We start from the raw sequence: 27,635 nt of genomic DNA, 5'->3' as shown, positions 1-27,635 counted from the left end.
GTCTGTATGGGTTTTCTCCAGTTACTCCAGTTTTCTCCCATATCCCAAAGCTGTGCACATTAGGTGAATGGGTGTGTCTACATGGTACCGGTCTAAGTGAGTGTGAGTGTCTGTGTAAGTGTGCCCTGCGATGGGATGGCATCTTGGCCAGGGTGGGTTCCTACCTTGCCCCTTGAGCTGCCAGGATAGGCTCTGGCCACCTGCCACCCTGAACTGGAATAAGCAGGTTGGAAAGCGAATGAATTCAAATTATTGTAAAATAAAATATTTTTAAGTAGACTATAAGCCTGCAGATGCATGACAATAAATGATGTAGTGCAAAAGCACTCAGCAAGCCCACAAAAAAAAAATGACACATTCTGACACACTTGGTTTTCATAGCGTTAAAAAGCATAGCATTAAAAAGTATCCAAATTGCAAGCTGGGATGATTGGAGCAGTTTGGGATTTCTGAGAGATGTAGGGACTGAGATTTTGACAGAAAAGCAACTGAACTGGATATGGATGTCTCTAAATTCTTCAGCACTCAACAGGCTCCTTCTGCCAGTCTGGATTTTTGCTCCAAAGACACATAGCTTTAGGAGTCACCGAGAAACAGGTCCTGTGCCAAACAGAAGCACACAGCAAACATCACCCCATTTTTCTTGGGGGGTACATCTGAAATGCCCAACATCAAGGCAGGAGAAACCCCATTTGGAGACAGAGACTACTGTTACAACTGAATGCCAGGGGTCAGGGATGTCAGTCTAATTGCTGACACACCCAGTTACCTCATCTACTGGGGTCAAAAACCAAGCCACACAGAATTTGGGGAGGGGACAAGAGTTTGTCTATGAAGATCAACGATGTTGGGCTGATGAAAGGGAAACAGGAGCGTCATCATGAGTAGGAAGGATGTTCTGGTGAGCAATGTTTCTTACACTCAAGTTGCTCTTGAGTTTTATAGAACCTGGTCATGAGGAGATCCTATGCAGGAAACAAGACAAGAGTGCTTGTGAAATAAGGCAAAAAGCTCTGAAACAAAAGATATCAATGGTAGCCTGGACGGACGTACTTGCTTACAAGTGGATGGATGCTTAGGAGTGCTGGCCCCTTCCTTCAACACTAACAGCAAAGTCATTGGTCTTAAGAAAAGGACACAAGAGAGGCAATTATGGCAAACATAATATTCAAGGAGTAGAAAGGATAGCATCAGTGTAAAACCCTGAAGTAACCATAGCCATAGTTCAGTGGAGCTAAGGACAGGTTGGCTCTTAGAAACTAGTGGAGATGAGGCTGCTGGTGGGAAAAGAAGAGAGCATTCAGTTTCTGGTTATGCAAGACTTATCTCCCAGAAACAGCTCAAATTTCCTGCCATGATTGAATTTAAGCCACAATACACAAACGTTTTAATGATAGTCCTTTCTAATGATACTACTGACTTGTAATGTATTTGTGTTGGTTTAGGGTTTAATTTCTGCCCTTAGATTGGCACATGGACGGTGCTTTTAGATAAAATGGCATCTCTCGTCAAAATGTGATTGTGAATTCTATTTGAATGTGTATGTGTCACTGTCCTTGGAGTGTGTCTATAGGGCGAAGGAGAGAAAGCCATCTTATCTGAAGAGAAAGAAGACTTCTGAAGAAGGAGCTGTGAACAGCTCCTGGGGTGAAAAGGTGCTCAGGGGAGAGGAAGGGAAGGGGAGGGGAAGGGAGAGGGGGGAGGGGAAGGGAGAGGAGGGGAGAGGAGGGGAGAGGAGGGGAGAGGAGGGGAGGGGAGGGGAGGGGAGGGGAGTGGAGGGGAGGGATGGGAAAGGAGCCTCATCTTGAGCTCCAAGCTGCTCAAGATGAATGCCAGAACCTAGGGTCCATTTACATGCAGATATGCAAATCCTCAGGCTGGCTCTTGGCCCAGGACCATGCTATAGGATAGGCCAGGGATATCCACTGGTTCTTGGTACCCCTCTTTGTGCCTTTCTTTGTGCTTTTTTTTAGGACCCTCCCATTTTAGGCTTCCGGACTTGTTCTCCAAAGTGTTCTATGGCCTGGGTCAGTGGGAATAGAACATTTTGAACAAACCCTTTCACACTGAGTTAAGACTCAGCATGATTCCTTAGCCCCACTCCCGCCTTATATTTTAACAAGGGATACTGAAGTGAGCAATGGATAACCCAAAGTGAGGTCTAGGCAAATATGCAGTACAGCCCCTTTATCCCCCTGACCCTTAAAATAGACATCTGACTGTTTCCATCTCAGCATCTATTTGCCCTTCTCTGGTAAGAGAACCCCTTTATCCTGCAGAGAACCCAATATTCTTGTAGTTTGTTTAGAATGAAACTATTTGCCCCTCCTGACCATTGGGCTGGGCCTCCTGTGATTTAGGCTAGCCAAGCAGCATCGACCATCCTCTTAAGCAGAGTGTTTGGATGAAAGGAGGGCACATTACACAAATCAACCAATCAGAGTCCTCCCTGGGACCTTTTTTGCATACCAGGGAAGGCACCATGGGGGAGCACTGATGAAGCTATTTGAGCCCCTGGATCCAGCTGTACCCCCAAAGCATAGAACCCTTTTGTGTAAGCCAATAAATTCTTTTAAATTCATATTATACACCTTGGTGTATAATAGGAAGGATCCAAAAGAAGTAATCATAATTACTAACTATATTTTCTTCCTCATTGCTGTGTCCTTCTCTCCAAGTCGCTCTGAGTCTTTGAAAACAAGTAGAAATTGAGGCCCACCCATTGGAGAGATTGGATGGAAATAATGATGACACACATCATCATGTGGGAGACATATTTGGGAGCAGATACTTTCTGTGAATCCCTGGAATTACACCATAAAGGAATCTATCCACCCAGTGCAGATATATGGTCCCTCTATCAATGAAATTCATTTCTGCCTAGGACAAATGCAACATGCATTTAATACAAGAAGGCAGGTGAACTCTTCAAAAAGCAGCAGGGCTTCCTGGCCCATGCTTGATTCAGGAATAGAGATGCTGGAAAGATCATTTTGTCCAGTCTCCTTTGATTTATTGTCACGGAAAATCAGGCCCTGAGAGGTAAAGTAACCAGAAGAAATCATGAAGGGAGTTGCCTCTGGTTAAAACCTTTTTACCGAATCATCTTCTAACAGTGGGCCAGGGTGCGGAACTACAATATCAGAGAAACTCCAGGTTGGATAGAATCAGTCATTCCTTCAAACACTTCACTTGTTTTCCATTGTCCACTACATAAACTTCAACCCCTTCGGCAGGCTTTCAAAGCCTTCCATTCTCATTGGTCTATGTAACCATACTACTTTGTCTCATTACTCACCTGCTTTAATTATTTGACTCATAATTGCCAGAATATCATCTGTGTTTTCCTATTTCCATGACCTTGCTTATGCCACCCTTTCCACCAGATGCCCTAATACCACCTCTATGTAAAGAATTCCTGCCAGTTCTTCAGTGCCATCCCATTTACAAAGTCATCCCCAATCTCACATGAAGACGTCTCTAGCTATTTTTGTGCTTGTACCGTTCAAACGGCTGTTAGCATATACCATCTTCTAAGATGGGCATTCTATAACTGTCTTATCTGTCTGAATGAAAGACAGGAATTCCTCCCTGTATATCTGGAACTCCTGCACTTCCCAGCATAGTAAATCTCGGTTATCTTAAATATCTGATGAATGAATGAAGAAACTAAGTGAATCTGAATTTATGTTGACAGAAAGGAAGAGAACAAATCATAGCAATGCAGTTCTGAAGTTTAGCATGGCTGGGGCAGGCTGCATAGGCCAGAGAAAAAGAGATAAGAAGGAGACTGTAGGGGAACCCATGATAAACTGCACAGTTGTCATGGAGTGAGGAGATAAAAGTAAGATCCGCGCCAGGCATGGTGGCTCACGCCTATGATCCCAGCACTTCCGGAGGCTGAGGCGGGCGGACCACCTGAGGTCGGGAGTTCGAGACCAGACTGACCAACATGGAGAAACCCCGTCTCTACTAAAAATACAAAATTAGCTCAGAATCGCTGCCGCCATGGCTAGTCAGTCGCAGGGGATTCAGCAGCTGCTGCAGGCCGAGAAACGGGCAGCCGAGAAGGTGTCGGAGGCCCGCAAAAGAAAGAACCGGAGGCTGAAGCAGGCCAAAGAAGCAGCTCAGGCTGAAATTGAACATTACCGCCTCCAGAGGGAGAAAGAATTCAAGGCCAAGGAAGCTGCGGCACTGGGATCCCGTGGCAGTTGAGCACTGAAGTGGAGAAGGAGACCCAGAAGAAGATGACCATCCTCCAGACGTACTTCCGGCAGAACAGGGATGAAGTCTTGGATAACCTCTTGGCTTTTGTCTGTGACATTCGGCCAGAAATCCATGAAAACTACCGCATAAATGGATAGAAGAGAGAAGCACCTGTTCTGTGAAGTGGGATTTTAGATGTCCTCACGAATATGAAGCTTAGCACAGCTCTAGTTACATTCTTATGAAATGGCATTAAATTATTTCCATATATTATATAATAGGTCCTTCCACTTTTTGGAGAGTAGCAAATCTAGCTTTTTTGTACAGACTTAGAAATTATCTAAAGATTTCATCTTTTTACCTCATATTTCTTAGGAATTTAATGGTTATATGTTGTCTTTTTTTCCTATGCCTTTTGGCTCAAGCAACATGTATATCAGTGTTGACTTTTTCTTTCTTATATCTAGTTTAAAAAAAAATACCACATAACAATTCTTTGAAGAAAGGAAGGGATTAAATAATTTTTTTCCCTAACACTTTCTTGAAGGTCAGGGGCTGTATCTATGAAAAAGTAGTAAATAGTTCTTTGTAACCTGTGTGAAGCAGCAGCCAGCCTTAAAGCAGTCCATTCTTGCTAATGGTTAGAACAGTGAATACTAGTGGAGTTGTTTGGGCTGCTTTTAGTTTCTCTTAATCAAAATTACTAGATGATAGAATTCAAGAACTTGTTACATGTATTACTTGGTGTATTGATAATCATTTAAAAGTAAAGACTCTGTCATGCAAAAAAAAAATAAAAAATAAAAAATAAAAATAAAAATAAAAATACAAAATTAGCCCGTCGTGGTGGCGCATGCCTGTAATCCCAGCTACTCGGGAGGCTGAGGCAGGAGAATCGCTTGAACCCGGGAGGCAGAGGTTGTAGTGAGCTGAGATCGCACCATTGCATTCCAGCCTGGGCAACAAGAGTGAAACTCGGTCTCAAAAAAAAAAAAAAAAAAAGGAAGATCCGGCCAGGCGCGGTGGCTCACGCCTGTAATCCCAGAACTTTGGGAGGCTGAGGTGAGTGGATCACGAGGTCAGGAGATTGAGACCATCCTGGCTAACATGGTGAAACCCTGTCTCTACTAAAAATACAAAAATTAGTTGGGCATGATGGCACATGTCTGTAGTCCCAGCTACTTGGGAGGCTGAGGCAGGAGAATCGCTTGAACCGGGGAGGTGGAGGTTGCAGTGAGCCAAGATAGCACCACTGCACTCCAGCCTGTGCAACAGAGTGAGACTTGGGAAAAAAAAAAAAGTAAGATCCAGACACTACTGTCCAGGAAGGGAAAGAGAAAACTGAAAAGGCATGTGAAGCCAAGATGTGAGACCTGAAGGAAATGAAGGATGAGATTTCAATGTTCGAGATTTAATATGGAGGTGTCCTAGACACAAAGAAGCAGACAGCAATTGCCAAACTGTTTTGTGTTTGTATCCTTTTTGATTAAAGTTCTGAGCTTTGTTGATAATCGTTCATTAAAAAGAAAAAATATTGTTTGGACCAGGCAAGGTGGCTCACACCTGTAATACCAGCACTTTGGGAGGCTGAGGCAGACCGAGTACTTGAGCCCAGGAGTTTGAGACCAGCCTGGGCAACATGGCAAAACCATCTCTACGAAAAAGTACAAAAATTAGCCGGGAATGGTGGCATGCACCTGTAGTCCCTGCTACTTGGGAGGCTGAGGTGGGAGGATCGCTTGAGCCTGGGAGGCGGAGGTTGCAGTGATCCGAGATCATGCCTCTGCACTCCAGCCTGGGTGACAGATCCAGATCCTGTCTCAAAAAAATTTTTTTTTGTTGGAAGGTGTTCTGTGGAGACATCTCAAGGCCACCAGGGCTGTCAAATGGCAGCCCAGGCAGGGCTCTGGAGCTCCAGCTAACCTCACTTCAAACACTCCACTGTGATGTATCTTGTATTTGGAGGTTTGCCATAAGACATATCTTGAAAAAAAGAACTTGCTGTTTAAAAAGTGTTTTATATGCCCCAGAAATGCGATTCCTTTCATTCAAGAGAAATGAAAATATGTCTGCACAAAAACTTGTATTTGAATGTTCATAGCAGTGTTACTCGTAATAGCCAAAAGATGGATACAACCCACATGTTCACCAACTGATGAATGGATAGACAAAATGTGGTTTATCCATGCAGTGGAATATTATTCAGTCATAAAAAGGAATAAAGTACTCATATGTGCTAAAAGTGAGTGAACCTTGAAAGCATTATGCTATGTGAGAGAAGCCAGTCACAAAAGACAACATATTGTATTATTTCATTTATATGAAATATCAAGAATAGACAAATCCACAGAGATAGAAGATAAATTAGTGGTTGCAGGAGTTGGGGGGATGAGGAGGGACTGTTAATGGGCACAGGATTTGTTTTAGGGAGGGCAAAAACATCCTAAAATTAGACTGTGGCAGTGGTTGCTCAACCATGTAAATACATTAGAAACCACTGAATTGCACACTTTAAAAGGGTGAATTGAATGGCATGTAAATTATATCTCAAGAAAGCTGGGGTTTTTTTGTAATACATGTATATCAGAATATTTTACTCTAAGGCAATGGTTCTCAAAGGGGAGCAGGGAAGAAATTTTGTCCCCCAGGGGAATTCAGCAATGTCTAGAGACTTTTCTTTTTTTTTTATAGAGACAAAGTCTCACTATGTTGCCCAGGGTGGCCTCGAACTCCTGGGCTCAGGCAATCCTCCCTGGGCTCTAGCAATCCAAAGTGCTAGGTTTACAGGTGTGAGCCACTGCACCCAGCCATCTAGAGACTTTTTTTTTTTTTTTTTTTTTTTTGAGGCAGAGTTTTGCTCTTGTTGCCCAGGCTGGAGTGCAGTGGCATGATCTCAGCTCACTGCAACCTCCACCTCCTGGATTCAAGCGATTCTCCTGCCTCAGCCTCCCAAGTAGCTGGGAATACAGGGGTATGCCACCACGCCTGGCTAATTTTTATATTTTTACTAGAGTCAGGGTTTCTCCATGTTGGTCAGGCTGGTCTCGAACCCCTTGACTTCAAGTGATCCGCCCACCTCAGCCTCCCAAAGTGCTGGGATTGCAGGTGTGAGCCACCATGCCCAGCGTAGAGACATTTTTGGTTGTTACAACTGGGGAAAGGATTACTGGCTGTGGTAGGTAGAGGTCACGGATGCTGCTAAAACATCCTACAATACACAGGCAGTCCCCACAACAAAGGATCATCTGGCCCAAATGTCAATAGAGCTGAGGTTGAGAAACCCTGTTCCAGAGTATAACGCTTTAAAATAACGATGATTGTTCCCAATTTTTTCTTTTTACTTTATTTGTTCATTTTTAAGACAGGGTCTTTCTGTCATCCAGGCTGCAGTTCAGTGGCATGATCACAGTTTGCTGCATATTCGACCACCCAGGCTCAATCAATCCTTCCACCTTAACCTCCCAAGTAGCTGGGACCACAGGCGCACGCCACCATACCTTACACATTTTTTCTATTTTTTGTAGAGAAAGAGTCTCACTTTACCAGGCTGGTCTCAAACTCCTGGGCTCAAGCGATCCTTCTGCCTTGGCCTCCCAAAGTGCTGGGTTAACAGGCTTGAGCCACCACACCCAGCCTGTTCCTGATATTTTTATCAGGGTGGTTGTTGTTGCTCTTTTATGGCATTTGCTACCCACCCTCATCCCCTATACACCTGTAGAACTCTGGAGTTGTTTCATATCTTTCATAATTGGCTTCTCAAGGCTAAAGTGGCCACTAGGACGTGTGAATCCTGGTGTCCATGTGTTTGTAGCAGCAGTCAGCTCCTCCTCTCTCGCAGTCATTAGAAATCACTTCAGGATTACAGTCAGAGCTCTTAAAAATATGCAACAAACAATTAATTTTTCAAGGTACTTAATGGTTCTACATAACAGGCAGGGGCTATCTTAACATTCTAAATAAAGTGTCTTCTTTTAGAAAGTAGAGAAACATTTATCTTTTATATTCTATAATATTTAAATCTGTGCTTTAAAAAGAGACCTTACATGCAATGCATACACAAACCAGCAAGTCAACATATATTTACATAAAAGGTACATCATAAAGTTAGGGGATCCTTGAGTCCAGGCAAGTACTTACAGCCCAGATCCAAAGGAAGCTAAATGTTTATGAAGAGATTTTTGCGACAGGCAAGTTGAAGTTCACGGAGAAAAGCCCTGTAGAGGGCCAGCTCTCTACAACATTGGAAGTTCTGAAACATTTGTTTTCAGGAGTTAGAACCTCCCTTGGCTGCTTTATTGGTTTCTCTCAAGGACACCTGTCAGATGCTAGAAGCATTATTCTTTCTAACTTAGCCCTACCAGACTTCTAACAAAACCTATTCTCAGAAAAACAATTCTGACAAGATCTTCACCAGAAAGTGTACATGTCTGATCATGTCTACATTTTACCTTTCTCGAGAGGGCATGTATTATAAAAGCTATCAGAGACTTTAGCCAAAAGAATGAGAGTATAAAATTGGAAACTTCAGACTTACTAGATGGGGCTATAAAGTTAGCACATTAAAGAAACCTTGAAACTAGCCCAAGTTTCCCATAAAACTGAAGCTTTAGAAACTTACATTTGTCTTGTCTGAGTTCCTTTCTCAGGAGACTGACCAATAGGCCCCTAGATGGTGTCAGTGGGGCTGGGGCTTTAGAAATCAACACATCCAGACAGTATGATACACCTGCTGCCTATTGACCAACTCCTCTTCCTTAACCCTCTCTAATTCCTGTTTTCCTTTCCTGCTATATAAACCCCTAACTTTAGTCAGCTGAAGGGACAGATTTCAGACTTGTCTCCCATCTCTTGGTTGACATCACCTGCAATAAAGCCTTTTTTCCTGGACAACACTTGTCTCAGTAATTGGCTTTCTGTGTGATAAGCAACTGGACCTAGGCCGAACCTCTGGTGTTTGGCAACAACATCATGAATGAATCTCAAAATAATTACGCTGCATGAATGCAGCCAGATGAAAAAGAGTATATACTGTATGGTTCCATTTTTATAAAATTCTAGGCCATACAAACAGAAAGCAGTCAGTGGTTGCACGGGGATGGGAAGGTAGGAGGAAGGGATGGGATGGAGGGATGACAAAGGGACATGAGGAGACTTTTGGAGGTGATGCATATGTTCACTATCTTGATTCTTGTGATGGTTTCTTGGGTGCATGCATATGCCAAAACTCATCATATTGTCTACACTTTAAATATGTGTAGTCTACTGAATAACAACTATAACTCAATGAAGTCATAGAAAAAAATTAAGCTGACAAGATTAAATAAAAAGTACTATGCAGGCCAGGCACAGTGGCTCACGCCTATAATCTCAGCACTTTGGGAGGCCAAGGCAGGTGGATCACTTGAGGTCAGGAGTTCAAGACCAGCCTGGCCAGCATGGTGAAGCCTCCTCTCTACTAAAAATGCAAAAATTAGCAGGGCGTGGTGGTAGGCGCCTGTAGTCCTAACTACTGGGGAGGCCAAGGCATGAGATTCGCTTGAGCCTGTGGAGACAGGGAAAAGGGTCAGTCGAGTCTCCCCACTAAGAGCAAGGACACCCACATCTGTGGCCAGTGCTGTGCCAAGTTCTTTGAATTATCACATCTTCTGCTCCACAAGAACTGTACTAAAAATCAATTAGTTTTATTCGTAAATGAAAATCCAGCCACCCCACCCAAAACCTTCTACCCCAGGCTCCCTCCCAATAATCCTGATGAACAAATGAATGAAACAGTTAACAAAACAGATCAAGTGGACTGCAGCGACCTTTCAGAACACAACAGACTTGACAGGGAAGAGTCCATGGAGGTGGAGGCCCCGGTAGCTAACAAAAGTGGCAGCAGCACTTCCAGCCGCAGCCACAGCAGTATTGCCCCAAGTGGCAGCAGCAGCAGCTCCCTCACAGGTACCTCAGTGATCACAACCTCTCTACCTCAACTCAGGGACCTGACAACACTGGGTAACTTCTCCGTGATCAACAGCAACATCAACATCGAGAACCTCCAGAGCACCAAGGTTGTGGTGTCCCAGTTCTCCCAGGAAGTGAGGTGCAGCGGGGCTTCCCGGGGCAAGCTGGCCATCCCAGCCCTCATGGAACAGCTCCTAGGTATGCAGCAGCAGGTCCACTAGCTGCAACTGATCAAATAGATTTGTCACCAAATATTGCTTTTGGCTTCTCAGAATGCAGACTTGCCAACATCTTCTCATCCTTCTCAAGGTACTTTACAAACATCTGCCAACCCCTTGTCCATGCTAAATTCCCATTTATCTCAGCAGCTGGCAGCAGCAGCTGGATTGGCACAGAGCCTCGCCAGCCAATCTGCTAGCATTAGTGGCGTGAAACAGCTACCCCAATCCAGCTACTTCAAAGTAGTTCTGGCAACACCATCATTCCGTCCAACAGTGGCTTTTCTCCCAATATGAACATATTGGTGGTGTCAGTTACCACCCCGTCCTTGGAAAAAGTGGCTTCAAGTGCTGCGGCCTCCCATGTCAGCAACCCAGCTGTCTCATCATCATCCTCATCAGCTTTTGCAATAAGCAGTTTATTAAGTCCTGCATCTGATCCACTTCTACATCAGTTGGCGCCCGCTAACTCAGTTTTCCCCAGCCCTTTGCCCAACATCGGAACAACTACAGAGGATTTAGCCTCCTTGTCTGCCTTGGCCCAGCAAAGAAAAAGCAAGCCACTAAATGTCACTGCCTTTGAAGTGAAAAGTACTTCCAATGAGGCATTCTTCAAACACAAGTGCAGGTTCTGTACAAAGGTCTTTGAGAGTGACAGTGACTTGCAGATCCACTTGCATTCCCATACTGGAAAGAGGCCATTCAAGTACAACATCTGTGGGAACGGGTTCTCCACCAAGAAGAATCTGAAACTCTACTTTCAGTGCCACAAAGAGAAATACACCCATACCCAGATGAACCCTTATCCTGTTCCTGAGCATTTGGACAATATCCCCATGAGTACCGGCATCCCATACAGCATGTCCGTCACTCCAGAGAAGCCAGTCACCAGCTGGTTAGACACCAAACCAGTCCTGGCTACTCTGACCACTGCAGTCAGTCTGCCATTGCCCCCAACCCTCCCAAGCCTCATACTCTTCATCAAGACGGAAGAGCCAGCCCCCTTCCCCGTTAGCCATTCTGCCACCAGTCCCACAGGTTTAGTCAAAAGTGACTCCAGGACCGCCGAGCTGGCCACAAGAAACCTAGGTGGGCTCCCAGAGGAAGCTGAAGGGTCCACTCTGCCACCCTCCAGTGGCAAAAGCAAAGAGAGTGGTGTGGTCACCAACTCTGTCCTGACGGCGAGCAGTAGTGCCCTGAGCTCCCCAGCAGCAGACTGGGGCCCCCTGGGGAAGCACTACCACCTTCACCAACCCTTTGTTGCCTCTCATGTCCAAGCAGTTCAAGGCCAAGTTTCCTTTTGGGGGGCTCTTGGACTCAGCCCAGGCATCAGAGACATCCAAGCTTCAGCAACTGGTAGAAAACATTGACAAAAGGCCACTGGCCCCAGTGAGTGCATCATCTGCCACCCAGTCCTCAGCTGTCAGAGTGCCTTGTAAATGCACCATTGGACACACATTAGGGAGAGGCCTTTTAAGTGTAAGATCTGTGGCCAGGTTTTCATCACAGAAAGGAATCTTAAAACCCACTACAGTGTCCATCGTGCTGTGCCTCTGCTCAGAGCCCAGCATTCCTGCCCCATCTGCCAGAAGTTGACAGACGAATGCTGTCATCCTGCAGCAGCACACTTGAATGCATATGGGAGGCCAGGTCTCCAACACCCCAGTCCCCAGCAGTTACTCTGAGTCCATGGAGTCTGACACAGGCTCCTTCTATGAGAAAAATTTTGATGACCTAGACAACTTCCCCAATGAAAAAATGGAAGACTGTCCTGAGGGCAGCTTCCCTGATATGCCCAAGTCTGCAGACGACTCCCAAGACAGCTTATCTTCTTCGCCTTTGCCCCTAGAGATGTCGAGCATCACTGCTTTGGAAAATCAGATGAAGATGATGAATGCCGGCCTAGTGGAGCAGCTGCGGGCAAGCCTGAAGTCAGTGGAGAATGGGTCCTTCGAGGATGATGTCCTGATCAACGATTCATCCTCAGTGGGTGATGACATGGAGCGCTAAAGTGCTAGCAGCCCAGCCATCTCAGAGTCTGCGTCTTCCATGCAGGCTCTGTCCCCATCCAACAGCACCCAGGAGTTCCATAAGTCACCCAGAGAAGAGGAGAAACCACAGAGAGTGGTCCCAAGTGAGTTTGCCAACGGTTTATCTTTCATTCCAGTGAATGGCGGGGCTTTGGATCTGACATCTAGTCACATAGAGAAAATCGTTGTAGAAGATTCTTTGGGGACCCTCTTCCCTTTCAGAGACCAGGGTAAATTTAAAAACACTGCTTGCAACATTTGTGGCAAAACATTTGCTTGTCAGAGTGCCTTGGACATTCACTATAGAAATCATACCAAAGAGAGACCATTTATTTGCAGTTTGCAATTGTGGCTTTTCCACAAAGGGTAATTTGAAGCAGCACATGTTGACACATCAGATGCAAGATCTACCATCACAGCTCTTTGAGCCCAGTTCCAATCTTGGCCCCAATCAGAACTCTGTGGTGATTCCCGCCAACTCGTTGTCATCTCTCAGCAAAACGGAGATCAATGGCTTTGTGCATATTTCTCCTCAGGACAGTAAGGACACCCCCACCAGTCACATCCCTTCTGGGCCTCTGTCTTTCTCTGCCACATCCCCAGTTCTGCTCTTGGCTCTGCCCAGAACTCCCAAGCAGCACTACTGCAACACATGTGGCAAAACCTCCTCCTCGTTGAGTGTCTGGCAGAACTCACACTGGAGAGAAACCATTTGCTGCACTATTTGTGGAAGAGCTTTCACGACAAAAGGTACACATGGGCACTCACATGTGGAATAGCACCCCTGTGTGACAGGGTAGGCAGCTCTCTGGGGATGGGCCCATGACATTTCTAGGAGGCAATCCCATCAAGTTCCCAGAAATGTTCCATAAGGATTTGGTGGCAAGATCAGGAAGTGGGGATCCTTCCAGCTTCTGGAATCAGAATGCAACACCGCATTCCAACGGGTTGGCGATGAAGGGCAACAGGATCTCTGTCATTCAGAATGGTGGCATCCATCCAATTCCTGGAAGCCTGGACACTGGGAACAGCTCACCTGTTAGTGGGCTGACAGGAAATCTGGAGAAGCTCCAGAAATCAGAACCCACTGCTTCTCTGGCCGTCCTGGGGAAAATGGCAAGCAATTAGAAGAGAACCAACTTCCGCTTCACCCGCTTCATGTAGGACAGCAAAGAGATCGTCGCAAGTTAAAGCAGCTTGGGCTGGAAACATAGCATACATTCCTGTTCAGAATACGACCTGTGGTGGCCTCCTACCCCTTGCCCCCATACCCGTTCCTTCTGGTTTCCCAGATCTATGAATTACAACATCATGAAGATATTCTTTTGTACCCTGTTCAACTTTGGAGTTCTAAGAAAGCTTATTTATTAGCGATACAACCTCGCTTTGCAAACGGAATGAAAGTATTAACTTTGGTCTTAATGTATTTTGGACTAAATACTAATTAGCTAGAGTGCTGTAAATTTGCTGTGATATGTATGGCAATTGCAAGTTGCCCTGCTAGGCAGTTGTAATCTGGCGTTAACTTATTTTTTCTATCCAGTTTAATACGAATCTGGTGTTGATGCAATGCCTCAGTGATGCATTAGATCTCTAATAAAGTCTGTACATAAATGTACACTTTGATTCTGCTGGAAATTTTTATCATCGAACACATTGTCTAATCTTTCAAAACAGATTTAAGGAAAGGACTGAAAGTACAGACTGAACAATGTGGTTGTTTGACAGTTTTGTTTTTTTATTTTTATTCAAAAAGTCAAACTTTTTTTGTTTTGTAGATTTATCCATTTCCTTTTTGAATTGCTATTTGTATTGTGCTTTTTACATGAGTCATCTTCAATATTAATACATTTCTGTAGAGTAATAAGCATGCAGAATTCTTTAGAGAAAACAAACAAGTGTTGTTTTGGTAGTTGAACTGAGACGTAACATTTTGCTGTATAGGTATATACATGATAGAAAATGTGTGCTGGAATTTCACAAGGCTGCTAAGTATAGCATCTTGAACAACATTCAGTAGAGAAAATGTAAATGCTCTTGTATATAAATAAGAAGTATCACTTTCATTCAAATGTACATATGTTCCTTACAAGAGCAAATGCTTCTTGATCAAGAGAGAAGGAATAGTGTTTATTTTGTATTAGGTATGGAAGAAAAAAAATGGACTGTTACATGCACTTTCATGGAAAGTTGAAAGGAAAGGGGAGGAGCTCAATTTCATTTAATACTTATTAACAACAGAGATACTGTAATTTTACTCAAGTAATAAAATACATTTTTTTGCAACAGAAAAAAAAAAGCCCTGTGCAGTTTCCAAAGGGAACTTAAACTTGCAGGTTATAGAGATATCAAAGTAAACCACAAAAATAATAAAATAAAATAAAAATAGGCCGGGCCCTGTGGCTCACGCCTGTAATCCCAGCACTTTGGGAGGCTGAGGCGGGTGGATCACCTAAGGTCAGGAGTTCTAGACCAGCCTGGCCAATATGGTGAAACCCAGTCTCTATTAAAAATACAAAAATTAGCTGAGCATGGTGGCGCGAGCCTGTAATCCCAGCTACTCGGGAGGCTGAGGCAGGAGAATCGCTTGAACCCGGGAAGCGGAGGTTGCAGTGAGCCGAGATTGCGCCACTGCACTCCAGCCTGGGCAACAGAGCAAGACTCCATCTCAAAATAAATAAATAAAAATAAAAATAAAAAATAGGGATGTCAAAGCAAAATTACATTCTAAAAATACACTGTTCTAAACTTCACCATAACTGGAAAAAAATGTAATCAGTATTTACACGGCAAGAGTGAAATGTAGTTCCGCATCTAGTAGGATTGGTTCAATAAAACTGAAGTAAACCTCGGGTGGAGGCTTGGGCCTGTTCCTTCCTTTGCTGGTTCACTGGGCTAACATTGGTCTCTTCTGAACCCGAAATCAGTGTGTTCCTTAAGTCTCTTCATTGATTCTCTGCTCTCTCCAAGATTCTTTATGCTCAGGCTGTGATTAGCCCAAGGACAGGACTACGTTTCTCTCCCAAACTCCCATCCTATATCACTACCTGGATGTTCCCATTCAGATGTCCTGAAATGACATTAAATGCAATATGTCCCCAAATCAGTTTCTTCTACAAAATTCCCCGGTTCCCAAGTTCTGCACACTCCAGTCTACTCTGTCCCCTGTTCCCAGGAGGCCATGATGAACTGGATGAAGATGGGGAGCTGTATAGGACAATGCCTATCATTGAGCAACTACAGTGTCCACAGCACACCTGGAAGGCCATCTGTCACTTATGCCACCTAGATGACAGCCCTGCTGTCTTAAAATCTACCTTCATGATTATCCTATAGATTTCATTCAGGAGGGTGGGAAACAGCAGGAAGAGAACACTGGTTTCAGATGGTAACAGTCTTGAGGCCACTGATGTTCTGGTCAATATACAGTTCTCAGCCCTGCTACAAACAGTTTCAAATGAAAGTAGGGAGTTTGGGGGCCTATTCTCATTTATGACCTGTATATTTGTGTGGTGCTTACCCAGGGCTCAGGGTGGGAGTACTGAGGCCTGAGGCACAGGGTCTCTCAGGCACCCCACTAACATGGGATCAGAAGGGATGACTGCTTTCCCTCGGCATCTGGACATGTACCCCTGTAAATCGCATGTTGGTGTGGGGTCCCTCAGTCTGGGGACAGAATTCCCCACACACAAACTTTTCATCAAGTGAAACAGGACCTTCAATGTCTGCAAAGCACCAGTGGGGCTGTACCAGTTCATCACACAGGCTCCTAGAGACATTTCTAACATTTTTTTCACAAGAGCTGGGGCGCTCCTGGCCTTACCAACAAGGAGCCTGGCCTCTGCAGGGCAGTGGCCCAGAACACAGAGTCTACCGCAGCCTGCAGTCCTGCAAGCATAGCCTTGGGGCTTCCAGGAGCTCTGTGAGTGTTAGGCTAATCCCTGAAGGGAGGGAAGAACAGAGGGAGGCCTCTCAGCCCACTGGTGAGGAGATTGGCCGGGGCAGCTGGCTTCATGGTGCATTTGGGTATACCCCAGCTGGGCCCACAGAAGGCACATTAGTTTATTGATGTATATGATGTATGCCCTATATTACCAAAGTAATTTATAGGTTGTAAAGCATACCATTTCATATATCGCTTCGTCTTCACAAACACTAGTGAAGTTGGAATCATTACTGTGATTTTTCAAATGAGGAAACAGGCTCAGAGAAGTTCAATGGCTTGTCCCTATCACACAGCCTGATGGAGAGAAGTCACGAAAATACCTTTACCTTCTCACTGGCCGATATGCTGATGCTACATTTGGTTCCCATTTGCGAGTTAATTAAATAAGGATAGCATTTATAATTGCACTATCACAGGCAATGAAGAGAAGCTTTGGGGAGAAAGTTGCCTTTCTAGATCTCTCTTTCTTTCCTTCTCTTTCTCTCTTTGCCCCTCCCTCCTCTACTTCCCACTGAACTACATAGCACAATTCGTTTCCTGCCCCAAAGTGCAGGAAACGAATTGTGCTATGAAGTGTTCTTAAATGCAAAGCAGACCTGAAGAAAAGGTTTGTTGGGTAAGGAAAAGGTTTAGTATGCACACAATGATACAGCTTCATGTCTATAACCACAATGCCTGAATTTCCACCATCATAAATTAAGGTCTTGGGATAAGAATTTTACACTGGCCCAATAATGTTATCTCCAGATTCAAAAATTGGTCTTAAAGGCCACATGTTTTCAGATATTATCAATCCCACATAGGTATGAAAGGGCTTATCTGTTTGTCAGCCTGAAAGTTAGTTGCAGAGAGAACTGGAAGGCCATGAGAGAAGGCTATAGCTGCCGGGAGGAAAAGAGAGTTCTAGACCTTGAATCCCAGCCCCAGGAGACCAGGCAGAACCACAGCAGTGGCAGGAGGCCATTGGATGCTGGCAGGCTCAGAGAGGAGAGACAGAGGAGGGATATAGGAAGACAGGTCTGTGTGGGGGCCACAGGCCAAGTGTTGTAGAGAACAGAGTCCACAACAGACCACCCTGAATTCAGGCTGAGGCTCAGTCACTTCTGCCTATGACACAGTCCTCCATCTCCACATCTGTTTCCATAAAGCTAAAATGAGGATAGTCAGTTAGATACTTATGAGGGTTATGGTATGGGTGAAATAAGATGCTATGTGTGGAAGTCATTTGAAAATTGTCAGATGGTCTGGGCACATTGGCTCACGCCTGTAATCTCAACACTTTGGGAGGCTGAGGCAGGCGGATCACCTGAGGTCAGGAGTTTGAGACCAGCCTGACCAACATGGTAAAAGCCCATCTGTACTAAAAATACAAAAATTAGCCAGGTGTGGTGGCACGCGCCTGTAATCCCAGCTACTCGGGAGGCTGAGGCAGGAGAATCACTTGAACCCGGGAGGCAGAGGTTGCGGTGAGCCGAGATAGCACCATTCTACTCCAACCTGGGTGACAAGAGCAAGACTCTGTCTCAAAAAAAAAAAAAGAAAGAAAAAATGAAAATTTTCAGATGCTCTACAAACACACATAGAAATAGTTGAATGACCGGGGCTTGCCAGAAGCCCCTGATCCCTGGTTGTGCATGCGTGCATGTGTGCGTGCGTGTGTGTGTGTGTGTGTGTGTGTTAGAGAGAGCGAGAGAGAGAGAGAAAGAAAGAGAGAGAGAGAGAGAAACTTCCACAGGGACCTGCATGCCATTCATTCCACAAGGATATACAGAAGCTGACCCCTGACCTGCTGGCCCAAGATGTCTGATGCTACACAGTTCAGAGTGTAACTTTGCCTTCTGGTGTGAGACCACACAAACAGCACCGGGCCTTGCAGAAAATACCAACAGGCCCTTGGAGTCACAGTCTCAATAGTTTCAAACACTCGTGCAGTGTGTCCTATGTACTCCAGTTTTAAAAATAGAGCCTTAACCTCTAAATTGGCTATACTAGACCCAGATTAAAGTGAGTGTTGTTTAGAATAAATACTTCAATCCTATCAGGATTGATAATATCTAACAATAGCCGAGGTGCTATAGTTGCAGCACTCTGGGCCAAGGTGGGAGGACTGCTTGAGCCCAGGAGTTGGAGGTTACACTGAGCTATGATCTCACCACTGCACTCCAGCCTGGACAACAGAACAAGACCTTGTCTCTAATACACATACATACATATAAACAAGTGGGCCAGAGGCAGTGGCTCAGGTCTTAATCTCAACACTTTGGGAAGCTGAGGCAGGTGGATCACTTGAGGTCAGGATTTCAAGACCAGCCTGGACAACATGGCAAAACCCTGTCTCTACTAAAAATACAAAAATTTTAGCCACAGGAGTGATGGCACGTGCCTGTAATCCCAGCTACTCAGGAGGCTAAGGCCCAAGAATTGCTTAAACCCGGGAGGCAGAGGTTGCGGTAAACCAAGATCATGCCACTGCACTCCAGCCTGGGCGACAGAGCCAGACCCTGTCTCAAAAAAAAAAAAAAAAAAAAATGTGGTGTGTCAGAATGATGTTTAAATTTTGAGATAACATTATTGGAAGAGTGCAATAATGACATTTGCAAACAATTGTGAGATGAAGTAGCAGGTGGAAGAATCCATGTTTGCTCATTTCTGCTTGCCAGCATAATTCCATAAAGCCCCTGACTCTGTGAGGTTGTGCAGCTCGCCAGAAAGATGTTTTGAAGACAAAACAGGTTAGAGTACATGGCCCACCATGTCTCTTCCCTGAGTCACTATATTCCGTAAAAGATAAGTAACCTCAATCCTTGCCTTTCCCCACACATAAGGTAATGTCTGAAGGAGTTAGTGATTATGCTTCTGTAATCTGTAACCAGATGTACACTTACGCCCAAACCTAGAGGTGATTCTGCTTCAATGTAGCTTCTGAGCAAGTTTGATGTACTCATTAATACATAACCTACTGACATTGAAAAGAACACTGATTTGTTTCTAAATCACAAAGTTTTATGGATTGTCTTGTGCATAAAACATTTTAGTGGCCAGGTGCGGTGGCTCACACCTATAATCCTAGCACTTTGGGAAACCGAGGCGGGCGGATCACTTGAGGTCAGGAGTTCAAAAGCAGCCTGGCCAACATGGCGAAACCCTGTCTCTACAAAAAATACAAAACATTAGCAGGGTGTGGTGGCCCACACCTGTAATCCCAGCTACTCTGGGGGGCTGAAGCAGGAGAATCGTTTGAACCCTGAAGGCAGAGGTTGCAGTGAACCGAGATCGCGCCACTGCACTCCAGCCTTGGTGACAGAGCGGGTCTCTGTCTCAAAAAATAATAAATTTTTTTAGCTTGTATGTTGTCATCTCTAGCCAATGATTGTAACCGCTGTATTGTAACCTCCAATGAAGAAGGACAACTCCAACTGAGAAATCCCCCTCCTTTCCCCTAAACTTTCTTATCAAAGCCTTCCAACTTGTAACAGACTGTTAACAACAACCTTTTGTTTTTGTGTCTTCCCAGGTCAGTCCTCACATTTGGCTTCCAATAAACCTCTGTGAAATTATTTCTGCCTCAACAGCCTTAATTTTGGTCAACACAATTATTATTAAACTGTCAAACAAAAAGAAGACTCCACTTTGTTACCAAAATCAAAATCAAGAGTTAAATTTGTGAGGGGGATGAGGGGAGGGGGGTAGCAGAGAGATCCAGCCACTCCTCTGAGATGCTGATGATGGTCACTGCTAGAGTCTGTACCTGCTGTACCTTTTGTACCCTCTGTACCAGGCGAAAACCAACCATGATATTCTGATATAATAGGAAATGCATATTTAGACTTCATCTCCAGTTCCTGGCACAGAGCTTCTAAAACCCTTTTAATTTCCTGAGTGATAAGAGTGGTAGAAGCGTCTTTTGCTATAATATTTGATCTTAGTCCCAGGTTCCTAACACAAGACTCTTGGAGTCTCTGGAGTGATGTGTCTTCTGTATGCTAATAATATGACTGGTGGCTGAGAGTGCTAGGTAGCTTCAGGATGGACTGGTCACCGGAAAACTATGGCAGGATTAGAGGGTTGGGACTTTCCTCCCCACCTACAACCTCTAAGGAGGAGAGAGGGGCTAGAGATTGAGTTGATCACCAATGGTCAACGGTTTAATCATAATGAAGCCTCCATAAGAACTCATAAAGCGTCACACTCCGGGGACTGTTGTGGGGTGGGGGGAGCGGGGAGGGATAGCATTAGGAGATATACCTAATGCTAAATGACCAGTTAATGGGTACAGCACACCAACATGGCACATGTATACACATGTAACAAACCTACACATTGTGCACATGTACCCTAAAACTTAAAGTATAATAATGAAATTTTTTTTAAAAAGTGCTGGGATTACAGGCATGAGCCAACATGTTTGCATTTATCTAGTTGAGGCTACAGGGAAGTAGGAGGGCCTAGTTGTCCTTGTTGTTTTGTTAGAGCAATAATTCTTGGATGCAAGGGCTAGACAATGGATTAATGTTATTAAGTATTGTTAAATATTAATAAGTTTATTAATCCATTAAGTATTGTTAAATATCAATAAATTATATTTATTAAATACTGTTAAAAAAAAAAAAGAACTCATAAAGCACCGAAAGACTTCCAGGGTTTTAATCCATTTCCCAACTATTTAACTTTGGGCAAGTTGCCTAAACTGTCTGTGCCTCAGTTTCACTCTCTGTAAAATGGGAAATAAAGGTACCTTCCTGACAGTGTTGCTGTGGAGATGAGATGATTTAGCACAGGTAAAGTGTCTGTAACAGAGCCCAGCTGCCCATTAAGAGTTAGCTCTTACTATTCACTAAGGCCCTCGGGACAATGGCTTCTGCCACAGATAGACAGGGTTTGAGCCTTCAATTCATTATCCACTAGTTGAGTGACCTGGAAGCAAGGTCACATATCATCTCTGTGCCCCAGTTTCTTTATCTGTAAAACAGAGGTCATAATGGGCCCAGCACCTCCTCAAAAGATATTGTGATAATTAAGTTAGAAAATTCCTGAAAAGCAGTTAGCACATCCCCAGCACTAAATACCTGAACAACACCAAGACTGTTCATAATTAATTAGCTAAACTGATGCTACCTGGTGAGCCCAGTATCTCTTCTTGGGTAAGTCAATGCTGTTCCACTTGCCTGGTGTCTTAGTGGTTTTGTGTTGCTATAACAGAATACTTGAGACCAGGTAATTTATAAAGAAAGGGAATTTATTTCTTACAGTCCTGGAGGCTAAGTTCAAGGTTGAGGGAGCACATCTGGTTAGGATGGTCTTGCTGGTGGGGACCCTCTGAGAGTCCTCAGGCAGTGCAGATAGGTATCACATGGCAAGGGGGCTAAGTGTGCTAGTTCAGGTTTCTTTTCCTCTTTTTATAGGGCCACCAGTCCCACTCCCATGGTAACCCGTTAATTCATTAACCCATTAATCCATTCATGACGGCAGAGCCTTCATGACCCAATCACCTTTCAAAGGTCTTACCTCTCCACACTACCAAATTGGGAATTAAACTTCAACATAAATTTTGGAGAGGACAAATACTCAAATCATAGCAGTGACCTTGGGGAATTCGCCTGTCCTCTCTGAGTCTCATTCAAATACCCACCTTGGAGGACATCTGTGCATCTTAGCGATGTTTGCAATGTGCCTGGCTCCCAGCCATTCTTCAACAAGAGTTTTCTGAGAATCTGCTATGTGCCTGAGTGCTGTTCTAGGTGCTAGGGATACAACAGAGAACAAAACCAACAAAGTCCCTGACTCACCCCAGAGGCTACAGTAAAACTCTGGGGCCCAGACCAAACGGGTAAAAGGTTAAGAATTCTTCCTGAACTCAGCATCCCAAATTTCCATGTGTAGACTATGGTCAAGACCAGGTGGTAAAAATTTCTCCTCTCCAAGTTTAGATTAACAGGAGAAAACATTTGTGTGAAGTTAGTTCTCTGGGTTTGTGTGACTCTGATCATTTCTTACTGATCCATCTCTCTCTCAAAGGGTAGCCACAATATTCTTTTGTCTCTGTCTTTTGTGTCATTTGTCATAAGAGGAAGAATCATAGGGTAAAATGCAGGCATATGTCCTATAAGCCTGTTGTTCAACCTCACAGATTGGTGAGTTTACAGTTCTCACCGGACCAGTTTCCATTTGAACCAACTTTGCTGTGGGTCACCAATTTTTTAAAAAGATGAGATTTTTCTTCCATCTTATCTTGTGTCTTGAGAGCTTGGCTTGGATCCATTGAGAGCACATTCCCGCCGGTTTTTCTGCTGGGGTTGCAGGTTGTTAGGCTTGCATCTGTAGGTGGTGAGCTATCAGGATGGGGACCCAAGATACTTTGCCTAGCAACTGTGCCAACTCTCAGAGCTGAGTCTGCGTCTTTTCTCTTTGCTGCCTTATATGTGCTAGGGAAATTCCTGTCCCAGTATTGCCTACCTGGTGTCACAGATTAGTGGGTTTGTGATTGAAGGTGTCTCACTTTTGTGGAAGACTGGAGTTTCCTTACCACTTGTGACAATGAATGTCTTCATATTCCATGTCTATCTTTGGGAGTGACCTATTTGGAATCACAGGGGCAACATCATCTGCACCCATTTCAGGGATGTCTCTTTTGGCCATGGTAAAAACTTACTCTCAGCCTGGAAATTTGCCTCTGGGTCTTTCCATCAAAAGGCTTTATGGTTTCTGCCACATTTGGAGTAGGTGTATCCTTCAGAGGTCCTATCCACTGATGGCCAGACACAGATCCTTTGGTTTGACATCTAAAATAATCTTTAGAGAGCTTTCATCCTAAATAAGTATCCTCTTGGTACCTATGGAAAGATCAGATGGAAAGAAGAATAAAAGAAATGGGAGAGTGCATTTCTGGGAGCAAAAACCCCCTTAACAAGATTAGGAGGCAGAGATCAGACTTAGAATAAAAGTCAAGACTTACAAAAGACACTTGGGCAGGTGTAGGACTTATACAAACACTGATAGCCAGCAACTAGCTTTAACAAAGCCACCCAACCTCTGACCCCCAAAAATACACAGCAAGACTGTTTTACTGCCCCTTACTCTATAACCATCAGCTCCAGGCACTCCCATGCAATTCCCTTTGCGGATGCATTTTGGACCCCCACCACAAAGAAATCTGCACTTTAAAAAAACGTAAATAACAATTGCCCTGGGTTTCCAACAGTAAGCAAATGTGCCTTCTCAGAGAAAATTTACAACCTTTCTCTGTCCCTTGGAGTTGTAAATCTTACCATATTTTAAAAATGTAAACATCCAGGCCTGACGCGGTGGCTCACGTCTGAAATCAGCACTTTGAGAGGCCAAGGCAGATTGATCCCTTGAGCCCAGGAGTTCGAGACCAGCCTGGGCAACATAGCGAAAAGTCCATCTCTACAAAAAAATGCAAAATTAGCCAGGCATGGTGGGGTGCACCTGTGGTCCCAGCTACTTGGGGAGCTAAGGTGGGAGGATTGCTTCAGCCTGGAGCATAGAGGCTGTAGTGAGCCAAGATCGCACCACTGCACTCGAGCCTGGGCGACAGAGTGAGATCTTGTCTCAAAAAAAAAAAAAAAAAAAAAAAAAAGATAGATAGATAGATAGCATAAAACATCCAAAGAGATCATTCTTGGCTAAAGCCACCATCTGCAACCACCTGAGACTGAAGAGGGAGAAAGAGGCTTTTGAAAACAAATTGCTACCTGGCATTTCCAGAGAGTCCTTTAACCAAAACTTGGTCTATTGTCATCATAAAATTATTTATCATGGGCAAATGAAAGTCCCAAAAGTCTCTTCCACAAATAGTAAAATTAGCCCTCATTAAACAGGTAACCTTAATTTGCCTATCTGCCAAAAACACAACTTGGATCTGACTATTGTAAATAAACTAGTGAGTTTTTTATTACTATGTTTGCCTAATTCATAGCTAAAAATTTTAAATGAAAGCTATAAGATCTCTATTTGCATTTGCCTGTACATTTGTACATTTGTCTATGTATGTATGTATATATTTTATGTATATGTGGTATTTTCTACCTTGCAATAGTACTGTCAAAATTAACTCATAAAGTCCTGTAAAAGAGCTCTGCTTTAATTGGTCTAAAATAAATTAAGCACTTATGTAAATTAAGTATTCCTAGAACTCTTAGAAAACTAGAATCCAATACAACTTTTTTTTTTGAATTCACATGATCTGGGATAATCTTTGGTAAATAAAGTTAAGATTGCTGAGTTAAGATTTTTGGTTAGGCTGGGTGCAGTGGCTCGAACCTGTAATCCCAGTATTTTGGGAGGCTGAGAAGGGAGGATCACTTGAGCCCAGGAGTTTGAGACCAGCCTGGGCAACCTAGTAAAATCCCATCGATACAAAACATACAAAAATTAGCCAGGCGTGGTGGTGGGAGGCTAAGGTGAAAGGATCACCTGAGCCCGGGAAGGTCGAGACTGCAGTGAGCCATAATTGTTACGCTGTACTCCAGCCTGCACGACAGAGTGAGACGCTGCCTCAAAAACAAAACAAAATAAAACAAAACAAAAAGATTGTTGGTTAAATAAAAACAGCATGTCTTCAGAGTTGACAGCATTAAATATTATACAGACGTGATTTTATTCTCTTGGGTTTACAAGTTAAATAATGTTACATTATCTGTACTAGGTGTTTAAGATTTTAAAATTAAAAATTTAAGCTAAAAACCAAATGTACAATAAAAACAAATTGCTGGTGGGTGGGGCAGGAGGATCACTTGAGGCTAGAAGTTCAAGGCCAGCCTGGACAACATGGTGAAACCCCCTGTCTACAAAAAATACAAAAATTAGCCAGGCGTGGTGGCATGCACCTGTAGCCCTAGTTACTTGGGAGCCTGAGGTGGAAGGATCACTTGAGCCCGGGAGGTGGAGGTTGCAGTGAGCCATGATGGCACCATTGCACTCCAGCCTGAGCAACAGAGAGAGACCCTGTCTCAAAAATAAATAAATAAATAAATTGCTTGTGTGTATGAAGTACACCAGTAAAAACAAATTTGGGGAGCCATGTGTTTAATTTTTCAGGTGCTTTGTTCTGTAATGTTTGATGCTTGCCTAATACACATGTTTTATAAAATTGTTCAGCAAGAAAAATAACTTAAGATGATGGCTAGCTTTGTTTAATGTCTCATGAAATTTTCATGAACAATTCATGCATAATTGTTAATAACAAGTGAATTAAATGAATGTAAATGGGCTAAAAGTTTATAAATGAACTTTCCAACAATAACTATTACATGTTTTATTTATTTATTTATTTATTTTGAGACAGAGTCTCACTGTCACCCAGGCTGGAGTGCAGTGGCACAATCTCAGATCACTGCAACCTGCACCTCCCGGGTTCAAGCGATTCTCCTGCCTCAACCTCCTGAGTAGCTGGGACTACAGGCACCCGCCACCAAGTCCAGCTGACTTTTTTGTATTTTTAGTAGAGACGGGGTTTCACCATGTTGGCCAAGCTGGTCTTGAACTCCTGACCTCAGGTCATCTGCCTGACCCGGCCTCCCAAAGTCTTGGGATTACAGACATGAGCCACCGCACCCGGCCTATTACATGTTTTATAATATGTTTGCTTGAAAATGGTTCCAAAATCTTTTTGGTAACTTGAAGCCCTAAAAGTATACTAAGTAACATTAAATGATAGATAGATAATCATCGAATATCTAGATCATTAACAAATAATATAAAATACTGCAACATCAATTGCTAAACGTAAGTTTAAATTCATCTACTTTTGGCTTCTTAATTTTTACAGAGATACTAAAGATATTGGGACCTGTTACTAAAAATATCCTTTGCCACATCAAAAAATTATACTACAAGGAAGCATATATCTCTAGGAATTATGAAAGGGTGTATCCATAAATTTGCTAATCTACTACAAAATGTTGGTATGTGACAGTTTACACTTCCTTGCTTTCTAATTTTAACTGAGAATGAAGATTGCTAAGGCTTAAGAATTCTAATCAATATATTTAACTACTAGGAATAATAAGGACAAAGGAAAAAATTCTATATGCAAAGTGTGCAAGGAAAATAAGATGTGCTTTGGTAAGAAAAGGTCTGAAGTATGAAGGGTGCATTTTTGTTAAGGGAAAAGGAGAGTAATTTTGTTCTAGTTTAGGGGTTATTTAAATTTTGTTTCAAAATGGGAAAGGGGAAAATAAAGGACAAAAACTGAAATGGATATAAAATGTAAAGAAAGAGACAGAGAGACACAGAGAGAGGGAATCTTATCTCCTGTGGTTGAACAGGCCTTAACCTGTCATTTTAGCGACAATTAAATTGTCATCTATTTTAATTGAATGAGTTTATTATAAGAGTTTTTAAAATGAGATTTAATATCAATAATGTACCTATGCAAAACTATAATTTGAATTTCTTTCTCTGTTAAAATGAAAAAATTGGATTATTGTAAGGGGGTTTTCTTTACCTATTGAATAAGTAATAGAAAACAAAGATTCTGTGTCTTTTCAAATAATTTCAAACATACAATTAGATAAAAGGAACAAGTTTTAGTGTTTGAATACACAGTAGGGTGACTATAGTTAACAATTTATTGTATATTTCAAAAGCAGCTAGAAGTGGCCAGGCATGGTGGCTCATGCTTATAATCCCAGCACTTTAGAAGGCTGACGTGGGAGGATCGCTTGAGCCCAGGAGTTCAAGACCAGCCTGGGCAATATAGTGAGACCTCATCTCTACAGATAATTTTAAAAGTTAGCTAGGCATGGTGGCATATGCCTGTGGTCCCAACTACTCAGGAGGCTGAGATGGGAGGATCACTTGAGCCTGGGCAGCCGAAGCTGCAGTGAGCCGTGATGGCACCATTGCACTCCAGACCGGGCAACAGATCAAGACCCTGTGTTAAGAAAAAAAAAAAAGCTAGAAGATTTGAAATATTCCTAACACAAAGAAATGATAAATGTTTGACATGATAAATGTCCTAAGTACCCTGACTTGAACTAAGTATGCATGTATCAAAATATCACCTGTACCCCCTAAATATGTGCACTTATTATGTATCAATAAAAAATTTTAAAAATAATTTTCTGTGCTTCATATTGTCTTTATCAAGCCTTTGATTATTTAATGAAATGGAATTTTCTCAATATTGAAAGAGCTAAGCAATTTTTTATACATACGTTACTTTCTATATTTGCCTTTGAAATCTTTTATTGTCATTTTGGTTTAAATAGATAACTAAGTATTGTCTCATAGTGTTCTTGATGTTATATAATCAGGTGTTCAAACCTT

At 43.2% G+C, this 27,635-nt stretch overlaps 2 pseudogenes; both read left to right on the top strand.

Moving 5' to 3' along the window:
* The first annotated feature begins 3,996 nt into the window (after positions 1–3,996).
* Positions 3,997–4,968, top strand: LOC129052856 (V-type proton ATPase subunit G 1-like; annotated as a pseudogene).
* A 4,982-nt stretch (positions 4,969–9,950) lies between these two features.
* LOC129052855 (sal-like protein 1) lies at positions 9,951–13,591 on the top strand (annotated as a pseudogene).
* The last annotated feature ends 14,044 nt before the right edge of the window (positions 13,592–27,635 follow it).

The sequence above is a fragment of the Pongo abelii genome, chromosome X (genome assembly GCF_028885655.2).
Source record: "Pongo abelii isolate AG06213 chromosome X, NHGRI_mPonAbe1-v2.0_pri, whole genome shotgun sequence".
NCBI lineage: Eukaryota > Metazoa > Chordata > Mammalia > Primates > Hominidae > Pongo > Pongo abelii.
The sequence above is the reverse complement of the archived record's forward strand: the minus strand, read 5'-3'. Positions and strand labels throughout refer to the sequence as shown.